This window comes from Coptis chinensis, chromosome 5 (assembly GCF_015680905.1).
Source record: "Coptis chinensis isolate HL-2020 chromosome 5, ASM1568090v1, whole genome shotgun sequence".
Lineage (NCBI taxonomy): Eukaryota > Viridiplantae > Streptophyta > Magnoliopsida > Ranunculales > Ranunculaceae > Coptis > Coptis chinensis.
In genome coordinates this window covers 25,657,762-25,673,283 of record NC_141460.1, presented here as the reverse complement: position 1 = coordinate 25,673,283, position 15,522 = coordinate 25,657,762, and the positions used below count along the sequence as shown (strand labels likewise).

At 34.6% G+C, this 15,522-nt stretch overlaps 1 long non-coding RNA gene and 2 pseudogenes across 1 annotated transcript; 1 reads left to right on the top strand and 2 right to left on the bottom strand.

Moving 5' to 3' along the window:
* The first annotated feature begins 508 nt into the window (after positions 1-508).
* LOC147497188 (auxin-binding protein 1 pseudogene) lies at positions 509-1,199 on the top strand (annotated as a pseudogene).
* Positions 1,200-7,817: 6,618 nt separating this feature from the next.
* LOC147497187 (uncharacterized) lies at positions 7,818-10,196 on the bottom strand. Its single transcript, XR_015194193.1, has 3 exons — positions 9,859-10,196; positions 9,567-9,621; positions 7,818-7,886 (listed from the first exon to the last, which is right to left on the bottom strand). It is a non-coding gene; the product is annotated as an uncharacterized LOC147497187 (long non-coding RNA).
* A 430-nt stretch (positions 10,197-10,626) lies between these two features.
* Positions 10,627-15,095, bottom strand: LOC147497186 (uncharacterized; annotated as a pseudogene).
* Positions 15,096-15,522: the final 427 nt, after the last annotated feature.

Here is a 15,522-nt window from a genome sequence, read left to right as displayed (position 1 = left end):
AAGACTCATAGACTCTTAAAAGTAATCATTAAAGGATTCCTAACAGACAGTTGGTGACTATTGTAAAGAAAGCTATTAGGTTGTCAAATATTGTTTTTAGAATTTAGAAGGAAATAATCACTAATAGGTGTATTATCATGTTACTTGGGGGAGGATCTTTGTGTGAACAATGGTCTCTTTCATTTTTTAGTGTCTAATAATTATTCATACCTGTATATTGCTATAATGGTTATCATGAGCCACGACAAGTTTCAAGAGTAGTCATCACTCTGCTTTATGTTCTGATTATTTCTTCTAAGTATCAGATCCAATCATATCTCTCCTCTTTGGTTAGATTGTAAAGTAACTAAGTCGTATCCACCTCCTCATGCCAACAAGACTTTCTTACAGTGTATTCTATGACCAAATCAGTCCTTTAGTTTTTTTAGTTGTTAATATGTTCTTATTGTGCTTAGAAGGATAGGTTGGGTGCATGTACTTCTGCTTACAAACTAAAAGAATATAGGAGATGATTAATAGAACTGACTTGAAGATCCAGTCAATTACGTTTTTCTGTACTATTCTTAAGATTGTGTTTACTAGACTATGCAGTAAATAATTAATTTACTTAATATGTGGTTGACGGAAGTGACTTATTTGTGTTATAGGGATACTGATAGTAAGGAATATTAGTGAGCTCCCACAGAGTGACCATGGGAGCGAACGACTATCACACATGACAGTTGCAGGTTCTCTTCTACATGGGATGAAAGAGGTTTGTGCTAATCCTTCATAGAGTTTAGTTTTTGCCTGATTGGGTCTCCTTTGACAAGCATATTGAAAGTAAGCATATAAGCTCTGTGTATAGCATGAGTTATAAACTGAGGTATGCCAACTGAAAGTTTATCTCTAAAAACTGACATCTATAATTGAATCCTTTTTGCTCCCCTTACCCAATTATATCTGTTCCTTTTGATTTTCAGGTGGAAGTATGGCTTCAGACATTTGCTCCGGGTTCACGAACGTCCATTCACAGGCATTCTTGTGAAGTGGTTTTCATTGTCTTGAAAGGGAGTGGTACTCTTATTCTTGCCTCCAGTTCACATGGGCCAAATCCAGGAAAGCCACAAGAGTTGCCTATCTTTTCAAATAGTACATTTCATATACCTGTGAACGATGTTCATCAAGTAAATACCTGTGGAACGATTTTAAATTGGTGAAATAGGATATGTTAACTTCTCAAGCTCTTAAACCTTATTGCCTCAGCAAGATCCTCATAGGAGTTAATTCTGGGATTTACACAATGTAACCTATCCAATTGTAGTTTACGTAAATGTGAATTATTAAACTCATTCCAATGTGAATTAATCTTGGTTCTGTCCCATGAGGCAATTACATTCATATTGATCTTTTCCTTGTGAGGTGCTGATGTAGATTCTGATTCTGTGATAACCCAATTTGCTAACATAAAATTAACCAAGGCTTATTATCACTTGAATGCTTGAAGCACCAAGTTAGAGACCCATAACCCAAGGACCCAACCAATATGGTTAAGTTCACCACGAATAAATTAGAGGGTTCCAAAAGTAAATTTGTTTCGTGACTAAATTAAGTTTTCGTTGTCTACATTCTACAGGACATGTCATCATGCCAACCGACATTGCGAAATACTAGAGCCAATGTCCTCGGTTAAATAGTGGCAATTACTCAAGACTACCTCTCCAGTTTAGGCTCATCAAGCGTGCCCAATTTACCTAAGGGTTGGATACTGATTTCAATGAATAGCGTTACATAGATGCTTTTGATGCACTAACTTTTTATCTTGGTCGTTCGCAACGTGCACTTGCTACGATGAGAGGCTCAAAGTACAAGTTATTTGGAGTTATACTTAAAAGTTTATTGCTTAGGTATGTCTAGAAATCAAATAGGAATAAAGTTCCATTCAAATCAAAATTTAAACGGCTGCCAGTGTGTCTACTAAGACGTAATGTCAATTGTAAGTGTGCTCACCCAAATTATGTTTACACTTTTCAGCAAGTTTTGTTTAACATCGCATGCATAGCACGTGCATCTTGCTAGTAATTATAATTAGTCCAACACTATCTAATTCTCCTTTGAAAGGATTTCATATAATCTTATATATTTGTATTTCTTAATTTTGGCAAGCATTGTCTACACTACACTAAGATTTTTTTTCTTTTTTCATATGATTAATGTCCCCTTTATAACTTTTGAATGCCAAGACCAAGAGACACCCGCCCATCCATCTCATTCTCAAATAGGCTCATTCCACCCTTCAACCGAACAATTTTGGTATTAACAATTTTCTTTAACAATGCCAAATTCAAGACCCATTTATTACATCTCAAGTATTACTTCCAACAACAGAGTTGCATATGACAATTTCAATATCTATCATTTGTAAAGAAAACTTCATATAATCCAAGAATAATATATTCTAAGATTTACACAATCTAATGTCATCACTCTTTAACACTATATATTGGCTTGTGCATAAAAGATTTATCTCAAAAATGAAAATTACTACAGAGTGTTATCACTCTCTATCATAGGCCGATAATTGTTGTATCGATTCTCTATTGAAAGCTTTATAGATTCAAGAAAGGAGGGGTGATAGGTAGGTGGAGAGGTGACTCATTTCAGCTATAATTCTCATTCTGAAGCCAATGCAACATGAAATGGATTGATGGTACCGTGTTAGATTGTAGCAGCTCCATAGACGATCTTCTTTCTTCTTTATATCTTGAATAACTCTCTAATTAAGAGTCTGAACCTATATACCTTGCTAAGACATATCCTCATATGTTCTAGATTCCAAGTAGTTATACTAGATCCTTGAGCACTAACCTCCCACTCAATCACATTTCAAGAAAATAGGTACATCTGAAGTTTTTTTTTTTGGGTTCTCTTTCATTCGATATCTCCAATTCATTCCCCATAAATAAAGTTCTTAAATTCCTGGAAAAAAAACATACATTCAATTAAGAGGAAGCATGATGTTATCACAACACCATATATAAAGGTTCAATGACATTTAGACATCAAACATCAAAAGATCATGACTGACATAAGATGTAGAGACTATACTACAACAGTTGAAGTAAATTGAGCCATTTTATGTTTGTTCCATAGATATCATCCCTAAGTTAAAATGTTGTTTATGAGATTCAAAACCTTTAGAAGAAAAAGAAAAAGTAAAGTGTTTAAATCCACCTCAAACACATTCAAAGAATTATCTAATGACCTTAATTGCTATCTATACACTAAAAATGGCATACCTCGTCAAAGTAGATTACCATTAGAAGATGAAAAGATTAATCAAGAAACCACTAAATTAAATTCATAGAGAATAAGGGCATAACTCAAGTTGAGAATTGTAACTAAATGCATTTGGAAGAAGCCACCTGGCTTTAAACTGGTACTCAACGCTGATGGATCTGTATACGGAGGTAGAAGAGGCTTTGGAGGGCTTATAAGAGATCATTGTGGCACTGTCTTATTGGCTTACACCAGTGGGGATGACAATATGTCTGTACTAACTCAGGGGCTAAATGCAATCAAATATGGATTGTTGGGATGTGATCATCTTCATATTAAGATGATATATGTTGACAGCGCAATGATATGCACCACTAAATAAATGCATATCAAGTGGGCAGACACTTTAAGAAACTCATTATAAGGTTCAAGTGGTTCATAGCATACTTGGTATCATGCATACTCGCTCGTGTTGCTTTTATGTAGGGCTTAAGCGTATTTCTATTATCATGATGGGCTATAATAGAAATACACCCACAATATATAAGTTGAGGTCCCCACCCCAAACCCGATTCTGAGTCTCATAGTTTTCCATCCATTGTGAGAGAACACAAGAAGGGTTTTGGAGTGAAAGACAACAACGTTCCGCTGCTTACAGGACTTGCTTGATCAATGTTATGACTTCAGGTATGCCCTATTACAATTTGTTTTTCTTTATTGATTGACATGCGATTCTGGGCTTTGGAATGTCAATCAATAAAATATGTGATTAGTTTACAATAAAATATGCGATTAGTTTACAATAAAATAGGAATGTCACGCGTACGTAGTTCGACAAAAGGATTATGTATAGAAAGTTCCATTATCTCATACTATCATATTAGTAAACTAATTCAATCATTAGATAGACAACAATGAGCTGAATCTAACAATGAGTTGAAGCTAACGTTAAGTAAATTGCAAAAGTGTTATTTATTCACATGGATGCAAAAAGTAAGCCTAACAAAAACTTGCTAAAATTAACAATAAATCCGTTTTATAACACATCAGCTCAGGTTTGTAAAAAAGTTACACACACAAACAAAAAAACACAAAAACTGGTTTCTTTTCTCGCAAGAAACAATACGCAAAGAGAAAATATAGTGTATACCTCTTGGAAAATGGATTTCACGAATAGTGATGACTAATGATGGACTTGCCAGAGGTCAATTTTGAGCCAATCGTCAAGTGAGTCTCATCAATTCTTCAATCAGGAAAATCACAACACATATAAAAGAATTGATTATTTCCTTCTTGATTCGGGGAGGAACGACAATACTTCTTCGTCTTGTCCACTCATTACCATCATGTCCATCTTTAGGTGAACAACCACCCACCAAAAGCAACCAATACTTATCTACATCCTCATTTAGGCTCCATCTACTACACCATACTTTTGGATTCCGGCTTTAACAATTACCACCACCACCTCCTTGCGGTCAACTTTGATTCCTTTTACAGCTCCACCAGTGACCCTGATATCATAATTGTGATATTGTTGACACCATTAGACACAAACCACCATACGTCTTCCACGACAATATATGTTTTTAAGTGTCTTACAATTATTCCCCATAAAAATTTATTGGAGCTTTTGCATAACCTCTACAAAACCTTTCTTAAAAGATTTCTTGCAGTCCGAACATTTTTAAACCAAATTCTTCGGTGTTTTATTTCCCTAATAGGTCCTCTCCCTTTTTCCTTTTAGGAAATAAATGGTATCATCTACTGATTTCAAGAGATCACTCAATTCTCTTCTTTTTTCTTATTATTATCGATAAAACTAAATTTCCATTAATGAAGTGTAGAGTGACAGAGATAGTCACAGTACAATGCCTAGACCAAATTACAAAGACACAATCAAGAGAAACACAATATTGTCCCGTCTCACCATGAGATCGTAAAAAACATAAGCCCCTTAAACTATTAACATGAGATACCCACACCCACATTAAAGCCTTCACATTACAAATTACACTTTCAACAGTAGACACTGTCTTCAAAAATGCGCACATGAAGTAAAGATTACTCTCCCGATGAATTCCTTTTTGCTAGACATTTACTACCCCCCTCTTCCATAATTCCATCAGACTTGACGATATAAATTAGGGGGATAATACAAATCTCTACGTACACACAACCCAATTTTATTTTATTTTTTGTTTGACTCTTTCTATCCCTCTTTCATATGACTTGTCCCATAGATCAATCATACCCAAAAAGTTTACTCTAAGGAAACATAATCTGATTTCACCCAACATAGAATTAAGTTGCTTTTTTTCCGTCGGGTAAATTCCTCTCACTGTTCAAATGCTCACGGTCTTTAAAAAAATTATTATACCATCACATACTAATATTTCCATATGACTCAACTAAGCAAGAAGCTAATATTTCCATTCATGTGATTTCTCTCAAAGTTTGACCTCAACAATGCCAATAACTCCATTTGGAAATCACTCCACTGAAGTTCATATTATGAAAGGCTACACCAGCCTTTCCTGAGTAAGCCAACAGACTCTACCAAGCATTGGTAGACAATGGCTCCTCCAATCTAAGTTTTCATTTAGACAAAATTACTGGTAGATAATGCCAGAAATAGTCCCAACCAACTATAATTTCAAAAATACCATCACATACTATTAAAATTTAACTAATTCAATGGTATGTTTGATACATGGAATTTTACAACAAAATTTAGAGTTAATCTAAGAGGCGATGGGAGAAAAAAGGGTGTTTCTTCTCAAAAAAATTATGTAGCAGTAAACAATGGGAAAAAGAAAGCCAGTGAGGATGAGGCATACCTAAACTCGGTAGTGAATAGAAGGATTGAGTGAATATCCATAGATTAAGCCATTGGAGAAGAACTCAGAGCGACGTTCGTGATCAAGTAAGAAGGTTTGTGTGGGTTTTAGATTTTTTTAGGATTTTCCATTTCCCAATCCATGCTTCCAGAAATAAAGATGAGTTATTTTTCATTTGTTTTGTGGAGACCGAGTGAATGAGAGACGTAAGAAGTTAAGAATTGATATTGATACATTCCCTAGAAATATATCAATTGTTATTTTGTTTGATATTTGAAATTTCAATTGATTTTTGGACTTGAGGGAGGTGTTTCTAATTATTAGGACACCCTCTTTCGTAGGAACCACTAATATTGTTTGGGTTGGAAAATAGAGTGATATGGTAAGGAAAGAGAATATGCGCGAGCTTTTATATATATAGATAGACCAATCCATGCTTCCAAAAATAAAGATGAGTTATTTTTCATTTGTTTTGTGGAGACCGAGTGAATGAGAGACGTAAGAAGAAGTTAAGAATTGATATTGATCCATTGCCCAAAAATATATCGATTGTTATTTTGTTTGATATTTGAAATTTCAATTGACTTGAGGGAGGTGTTTCTTATTATGACTAAAATGAAGGAGAAATAAACAAATACGGGGAGGTGTTTCTAATTATTAGGACATCCTCTTTTGTAGGAACCACTAATATTGTTTGGGTTGAAAAATAGAGCGATATGGTGAGAAAAGAGAACATGCGCGAGTTTTTATATATACTAGCAAGATGCACGTGCTATGCACGCGATGTCAAACAAAACTTACCGAAGAGTGTAAAATTCCAATGTTTTAAATAGATTTAAGAGGCAACCTAAACCCTAATGTTTTATGTTATAGAATTCTCAAGGATTCAAAGTATGTTTGCTCCATGAATGAATGATTACTACCTACAAAACAATATGGTGCAAAAAATAGATGAGAAACAACTTTAAATTCAAGAAATATTCAATTATGCACTACACCACCATCTAATATGGCAGTGGAATAAATGTCTTCATTCTAGGAAGTTGCTTGGTTGCAGTATTCTGAAAATGTGCATAACACATTCAGATTTCTAAGCTCCTAAATAGTATGCATGACTTTAAGTGTTATATTGCTACACACATAGACAAAATATACAGCTTGATTGAAGCAAATATCATATTCTACTCACTCAATCGATTGTGCATCATCAGGTCATGTGCATAAAGTAAATGACTAAATTTATGGGATATCGCCATAGCTTCGACCAAAGTATGTAAGGCTTCATCATCGGTTCCCAAGGAAAGATGAGATGTAAGTCAGGTTGATGTTAGCAGAATTGGCCATGTTATTATGTACTATGTGACTATTTAACCAAAGCATGAATCATCTTGGTAAACAAAGAAAATGCCAAACTCTGACAACATTAACATTAAGTGCAAATTATTAATATTCCATTGCAATTTTTTGGGTGCTCCCATTGAATTGATATACCAAATTGTCATACTCCAGCACCAATGCAAATGGCCAACAGACCAAGTACTCAATTACTATGGAACTTAAGGTTCTTTCAATGGGCTTCCCACATTATTCTCGCCAACTCGCCAAGGATTGATTAACATGATTTAAAGTTGTGAAGTAACAGTGAGACACTAAACCATTGTACTAAGCATTCAATTATGCCCAAAAAATATATATAAATAAAGCTTACTCTCTGATAAATGAATCGCTATTCTCGCACAAATCCACTCGCTCCAGGTTTGCATTATGATATAACCAACTACAACGCTTCTGCAAATATCAAAAACCCATCTTAATAAAACCATATATCAAATATATTAATAACACAAAAAAAGGGGGGGTGAAGTAAATCAGTAATGGTAACTACATGCCTTCAAGTGTTATATTGCTACTTGCAGGTCATTTTTTTCATGACTGAGGAGTACGCTGTACGCCAACTTATGCAACGCCATAGCACAAGCCCTTATAGAGTTATAGGTATTTCATGGCTAGTGACACTATCCTTTCCCCCTAGCCCATTCTTGTAAAATGCATAGTATGAATGTGTCAGTGCAGCGGAGGCAGCAACTATTCTTTTGTTCTATATATTCGCCGTTAACAACAACCTATGGTAATTCAATTGAGTCCCTCGTGTCACCGCAGATCTAGGGGCTGCTGGAACTCTGCGTACTGGAGATTCAAGAGGGGTTCATGGAGTAGAATCTATCAGTTCACATGGTTATGAAATGCTAACCTATTTAGACTCCCATTAAGAAATAGAGGTCAGGTTTTATAGTCTAACCTATGTCGATATCAAACCTATTTAGACTCCCATTTAGATTGTAAAGGTTCTTATGAGAGTAGTTTCCATTACAAATAGCAAGCATAGATCAATATGAGATAGGATGCTATAAAGTTGAACGTTGTATATAAAAGAAAAAGAAAACAATAGTGAAGTGTAGAAAAAAAAAAGTACTTATAATAGCGCAAAATTTGTTGCCCCCAAATGGAAAGAAACTTGCAAGGCCGCAATAAAAGTACATTGAATCAAGTAAATAATCAATATGATCACCACCAAAAGGGTATTGTTTATTGCAAGCTCAAAAGAGAACTCTGTGAAATTTGAAGAAAAAATGAATGAAACGTTCCAACCATATTCCAACAATATTAGAAACTTAATAACATTTGCCGATAAGTAAATATTGATTTTTTTAGTTACTGATTTACAACACAAACAACAACAATCATATTCCATGGCCAAGAAAAATAATTCCTAATCAAGAAATGAGAAGCGAACGGCCATATCAGATAGAAAACATGAAAAAATATTTCATAATAAACCCAATTTCAAAAACTATATGTTGTAAGCAATACCCAAAACTCAATTTTAGAAACTAAACGTATAAAGCAAATCCCAATTTCAAAAAGGATCTCATCAAATCCCCAAAACGACTTCTTTAAAAAGGATACCAACACTAAGTTAACTGAAACATCTAAAATTCAAGTCAAAGGGATTACAATTACGCACTCTTACATGAAGGGATTACAATTACGCACTCTTACATGATTCTTAAGTTGGTGGATTGCCTGATTACAATCTACGACCAACCCTATTTCATATTTCAAATAACTTTTGAGCAGTGAATTAATCCAAGCAAAGATGAATTCATATTAATTTTTTTTTTATCAATTCATCAAATAATTAGCACTCAAATGGAACAATCAACCAATCAAGATCTCAAAAAAATAAAAATTTGAAGAATTGATTAATAAAAGGGAATTCACATGATTTAGAGAATTTAAAGTAACAATCAAACCTGATTTAGAGAAATAGACTGATGGTTTTCTTATGTAGGTCTTTTAATTTTTTTAATTATGAGAGGACATTTGAGAGAGAGAGAGAGAGAGAGAGAGAGAGAGAGAGAGAGAGAGAGATGTAAACTTAAAAGAGATATCAAGATAGGTGCATACCCATAGAACATGTATGCAATTCTCTATCAGTTGCTTTGCACTTACATCTGTTACCCTGTACAAATTCCAAATGATTTATTTTAAGTTTAGAATTTAAAAACATCAAATCAGTGGGTGAAAGTGATAACAACTTGGAATATATAGCATAATGGTTACCCAAACACACAAAATTCACCCAATAGTCTGAAGATGTCTCTTGACTGTAAGTGTTCTTCTCTACATGGAGTCTCATTAACAGTAGACTGAAGTTATAAGCAAAACATAAATTTGAAAAGTATTTTAATAGACTTACCCCATTTGGCTTTAAGCAACCTGCACCGGCCACCAGATGACAGTTCCATAACCATGAGTCCATGACTCCCATCTTCGATGCACCTCCCACCTCAACTTCACGTTCAGGAGAACTTTCACTGTCTGCATAATCTACCATTTTGTTTTATAGAACAACAAAAAATAATATAAAAGGATTGTTGTACAGAAAGACTTGGGCAATTGAGTGTTATCACTGAGATTTAATATCTGAATGTTGGATATAAATAGGTGGTGACTCTATTCAATTGGATAATCATACCTTGAAGACAAATAAACTTTGAGGATTACACATTTACACCTCAATTACCTTTGACACTCTCCATAACCTCTAAGAGGCTTGGCGCCTCCGGGTTCTTAAGCGTATATATATATATATATATATATATATACACACACACACACACACACATTACTGTAGTAGTGGTATTGAGAAGTGTTGTAGTAATGATATATCGAGGAGGATGATCCTAACCATAATGATTTTTGTAGCTTGTCAAACACCAAGAGAGTAGTTAGAGGGGCTACAGAAAGCAACGCACGACAACCATCAAGCATTTCACTGAGACAAATCAGAAGAAATTGTGAGCATAGTAATAAATAGTACAAAGACTGACAACTCAAATTGACCCCAACATAGAACTTTTCAGTTTTTCCATCTTCAATAGTGGCTGAAATCTAATGAGGTGGGTCAATCCATTGTATGATTCTAGATAACATTTGCAACAAATGTTCTTCTTGAATTTGCCCATCATCTACATTTATACATTTCAGTTAGAAATAGTAAGAACAAATCATTCCCTGGAAGGACAGCTCGTAACTCGGCACCAATAAATAAAAAATTATAGCATAAGAATCTGTACAACTTAATAAGAAAACACTTTTATATATAAACACATGGAAACAACAAAATTGAACTTCTTGAAAAAAAAAAAAACACACACACACACACACACCCACTAATAAGATTAAGATTATGTACCTACACTAGTTCATTACGATACCAGTATCAGATAAAAAGATGTGTATGGACTGGCAGCCAATAAGTATGTACTTGTAATCCACAGGGATTACCTTTCCTCATCCTTTTGTGGAGTCATTGCAGAAGAAGCAAGTCTTGTTGTTCGCTCTGCAAAGAGCAGTAAAAGGAACAACCTTTTATCACCCATTTTCTTATTGCCATGGATAAATCTAGCAAATATACAACTACACAGGATCAATATTTAGATGAAAATTAAAATTTGATTAAGACAAACCTGCTTGAGATGTGAGAGGACTTTTCTTCAATAGAAGGTTTAGATAAGCTGAAATTGTTCTCCCTGAAAGCTCGCTTTACAATATCCTTATCTCCCATTTTCTCCACAACAAAAGATCTTCTTGTTGAGGCAGGAAGAGCGAAATCAGATTTTGTGGGTTCCAAACAAAGCGACATATGCAGTGAGTTAGGCGAGGGTGTCTTCTTTTTAACAGCCGGCATAGTGTGCTTCTTTGTTACAGATGGACCAATTTCCTTCCTGGTTTAAAGCTTGGATGCTGATATACTGGGGGACGCTAGTGCAGGCTTTGATGCTCTTGGGAGAGAAGTATGTGTTATTTTCTTTGTAGGATTCGTTGGTTTCTTCTTTGTGTTTTCCGTACTCTTGTCCTTATAACGTAGAATTTTCTGATAAGTTCATTTTCAAAGAAAATTTTAGTTAATTTCTCACTATGTATGTATTGACAGATATGCTGGAAAACATATTGTGAAGAAGAGTTTTGGCCTTTCACCTTTTGGCCTTCCCTTTGTGGCTTCGATTTAGAATCCTCTGACTTATTCTCTTGGACATGGCATGTCTCATTATCCAGCTGGTGCGACTGTTGTAATGTATCTAGTGATCCAATCACATGCTTCGTGTTTTCAAGATGGCTTGTCTCATTGTACGATGTGGATGTTCTAATAAATGTTGTGATCCAATCACCGCTTCTCTTCTTGAGCATAGCTTGTCTCTATGTCCAACTGTTGTGGATCTGCTGTAATAGATCTAGTGATCCAATAACATGCTTCGTTAAAGTGTGGCTTGTCTCATTGCACTGTGAAATGTTCTAATGGATCTTGTGCTCGATCGGGGGCTTTTCTTCTTGAGCACGCCTTTGTCGATCTCTATGTCTAACTCTTTGGTCTGTTGTAATGGATCTAAAGATCTAATTAGATGGTTCTCTTGTACTAAAACATCCATATGTTGTTCTGATTGTACTTGAAAACCTACATAACCTGCAGATCTTCATTTGTTGAATTGAACTCTACTTCTAGTTGAGCCTGTGGTTCAACATACTGATTTTCATCTGAAACCAAGACTGCTCCCTCAAATTCACTTGACTTTGGACTATCTGGTAAGTCATCCCCTTCTTCTTCAACCCCCTCCACAAATGAGCCTTGACAATTGACACCGCTCCTATCCTGGTTTGGCTCCTCAGTTAAAGTGCAATAGGTCGTTGCCAACGAGTTTTTATCTGGCTCCATTGAGCAAGTAATTCCATTGAAGCCCAATGTACCGAATTCAACTTTTGTGCCATAATCATTGTTAATGGAATTTTCCTTACATGGAGTATCCGATCTGAATAAATCTTCTCCCACTCTCTGCTCTTCTTCCATGATCTCCACCTTTCGAGCAGCAATGTTCTTGTAATGGGCTTCAAAGTAAGCTTTTTTTCATAGCTACTGATCCAGGGGTTGAACACTTCTCAACTTCTTTCAAGTACTTGTTTTGCAAAAACGACGACCATCGTTCCCAAGATAATAAATCGTTCTCAAATCTTCCAAATGAAACTGATTACTTGAATCTAGGATCAGAGGCAATTGGTTTTTCTATCTGTTTATATCATTTTCAGTGCAAAACCCATCAACAATTTTCAAAAACAATGAACATCATCTAAAAATTCAATTGAGAATCACAATATAAGAATTCAACAATCATGAATCAAAACTCATGCAGGTAGTATGAAAAATGAAGAAAGTTCAGAAAATAATACTGAGATCAAATTAAACAAAGGGTATTGCAGATATCATACAAAGGAGATATGGGTTTACCTCAACTTCATTTCTGAGAGTCTCTGCTATCATTTCACCCATAACTCTTCCAGATCAAGTTTCAAGAGTTATTACTCTGATGCAGAAAAGAGAGTGAAGACTTTGTGCTCAACATGGGCTACCAGTCCACTTGCTAGTCCAAGTGAAGAAGATTAGAATGCAGACAAAACAAAGAGATATAACCAATTAAGAAGCAGATGAATAAGGAAGAGAGCATGTGCTTTGGTCTGAATTAATATAAATTCCATAAAACAGCAGAACTTTTTATAAAACAAAAAAATAGACGAAGTTGGCAGTAAATGTCACCTAAATCTGCGTTTATGTCTCTAGCAATTCGCAATGAGGATGTTAGTCATTGGCGCTAAAGAAATGTAAAGGAAATGCATAAAAAGTATTTTCAACTGAAAGGAAAAATCTATATATTTATTAAAATGTTAGAATTTAGCAGTTTTAGCAAACGACGTAGAAGAACTAAAAGCATCAATCTTAATGTGTCAAAACATAAACAACAAAACCAAAAAATAGACGAAGAGTGTAGTAAATGTCACCTAAATATGCGTTTATGTCTCTAGCAATTCGTAATGAGGATGTTAGTCGTTGGCGTTAAAGAAAATGCATAAATAGATATTTGCAGGCTTGTTCATATCTAACCAATCACTTATATCTAGGTCATCTGCTGGTAATTTTCCTCCAACATTCCATGTCCCTACTCAAATTCTTGAATAAAAAATACACCGACGATCAGAAAAATAGGACCACCCCAGGTCCTAACTCCATGATCTTCTTATATAATTTTGATAATGTTGATTCAGGGGAAAACACATTAACAGCAAATATTCCAATATAGTGTAAAAAGGCACAATTTTACAACAGAGGATGAAGAAGCTTACCTGAGTTCTTTGCTATTGATATATTGAGCTCGAAGGGTCTCTGAATTTTGCCGTCTTAACTTGGGAATAGTCTCAGAGAATATCCCTGCAGAGTAATGCCCGAAAGTTAATCAATAGAATAACACGTCTAACTGGAACTTTTAGCAGCAACAATAAATAATATGAAAGCTGAATAAAAAATGATATTGATCACTTCAAACTACACAACTAAATTGGTGTTTTCAATTAAAAACTACCAAATGAAGCAAAAAAGAAACATAATAAAGGAGCAACACCAAAATAGCTGCTCAAACTGGTAATAGTTAACAACGGTGAAATAATGATAACTAATCATTTTACGTAAGCCATATGTGACTAATTGAATATTTCAAAATTCTCCATATAAGGCTTTGATAACTTCATTCATAACTCATAAGTAGTTCCATTTTACTAAAACTGTACCACAAGACTCTTGAATATAATAACTTCTTCGATAAAAAACTACAAGGAATAAAAAATGTATCCTTGCACATATACAATGACACTTCAAAAGGAAAATTAAAGAAGAAAGAAAATAAATTCCCATGAGACATATAATGGAAAAGGCAAAAAATCCATGTGACTTCCAAAGCTGATATTCTTTTATCATTCTCAAATATCAATCACTTTAATGAGGTGGAAGCTTTAATGGAAAAGGGAATCCATCAAAGTGTCAACATTTTTTTAAGAGTATAGCTGTAAAGGTGAACCTCCAGGAACATAAGGCCTCGTTTTTTTTTAGGAATAAGTTTATTTTTCAAGATAGAATAACATTTCCAATAAATGAGACTAAAAATGAATCAACTTTGAGTAATAAAACAAATTACCATTAGATTCAAAGCCAACTTCACCTTCCTTGTTGTAATTCAAGCCTGACTTCCCAGTAATGAACTTCTCACTACACCCACCAATTTCTGCCAAAAGAAAAACGCATAACTAGGACTGAAATTTCAACTAAAGTTAAGAAATTGTTATTGATAACACTATGGGTATTGTTGAATGAGTTAAAGTAGTTCATTCTCACCTTCATCATCAGAATTGGAGTCACTTTCACCTTCATCTAAGTCAGCCAAGAAATCAGAATCCTTAGTATTAATATTAAGCAACTTCTTCAGAACAATTTTTGGCCAGAGGATCTGATAGTTAAAAAACAGAACACATCAACCAAGTGAGAATACCCATTAACACAGTAAACAGAGTACACCAAGTACATACCTCAGCTTGTTTCATTGAGTTTGACTTCATTGATGGGAAAAAGTACACTCAAGTAGAACACAACTTATTGCTACTATTGGCTCTATTTTTTTTTACTATTGAGTAGACGATCTATAGTCCAGAGAAGAAAACTGTAGTTCAAATTTGAGAGCATGTGATTGGCGTGTCACTAACCTTCATACTGTATAGTGTATATGATGCATGACCAGGAGAAATCATCTGGTTATCTTTTACTGTTGGCAAAAGAAAATGGGAGAGACATAGAGTGCAGATTGAGAGGGAGACGGAAAATGAAAGGGCTATGTGTATTTATGGTAATTAATGACACCGTAATTAATATTAAGTAAGTATTTATTGTGTGCGTACAATTCAAAATGACGTGGATTTGGGTTTTTAATTAACCACCTCATGAAATGACCAATTACCCTTATTAAACAGTGTTAAACAACACTTAATT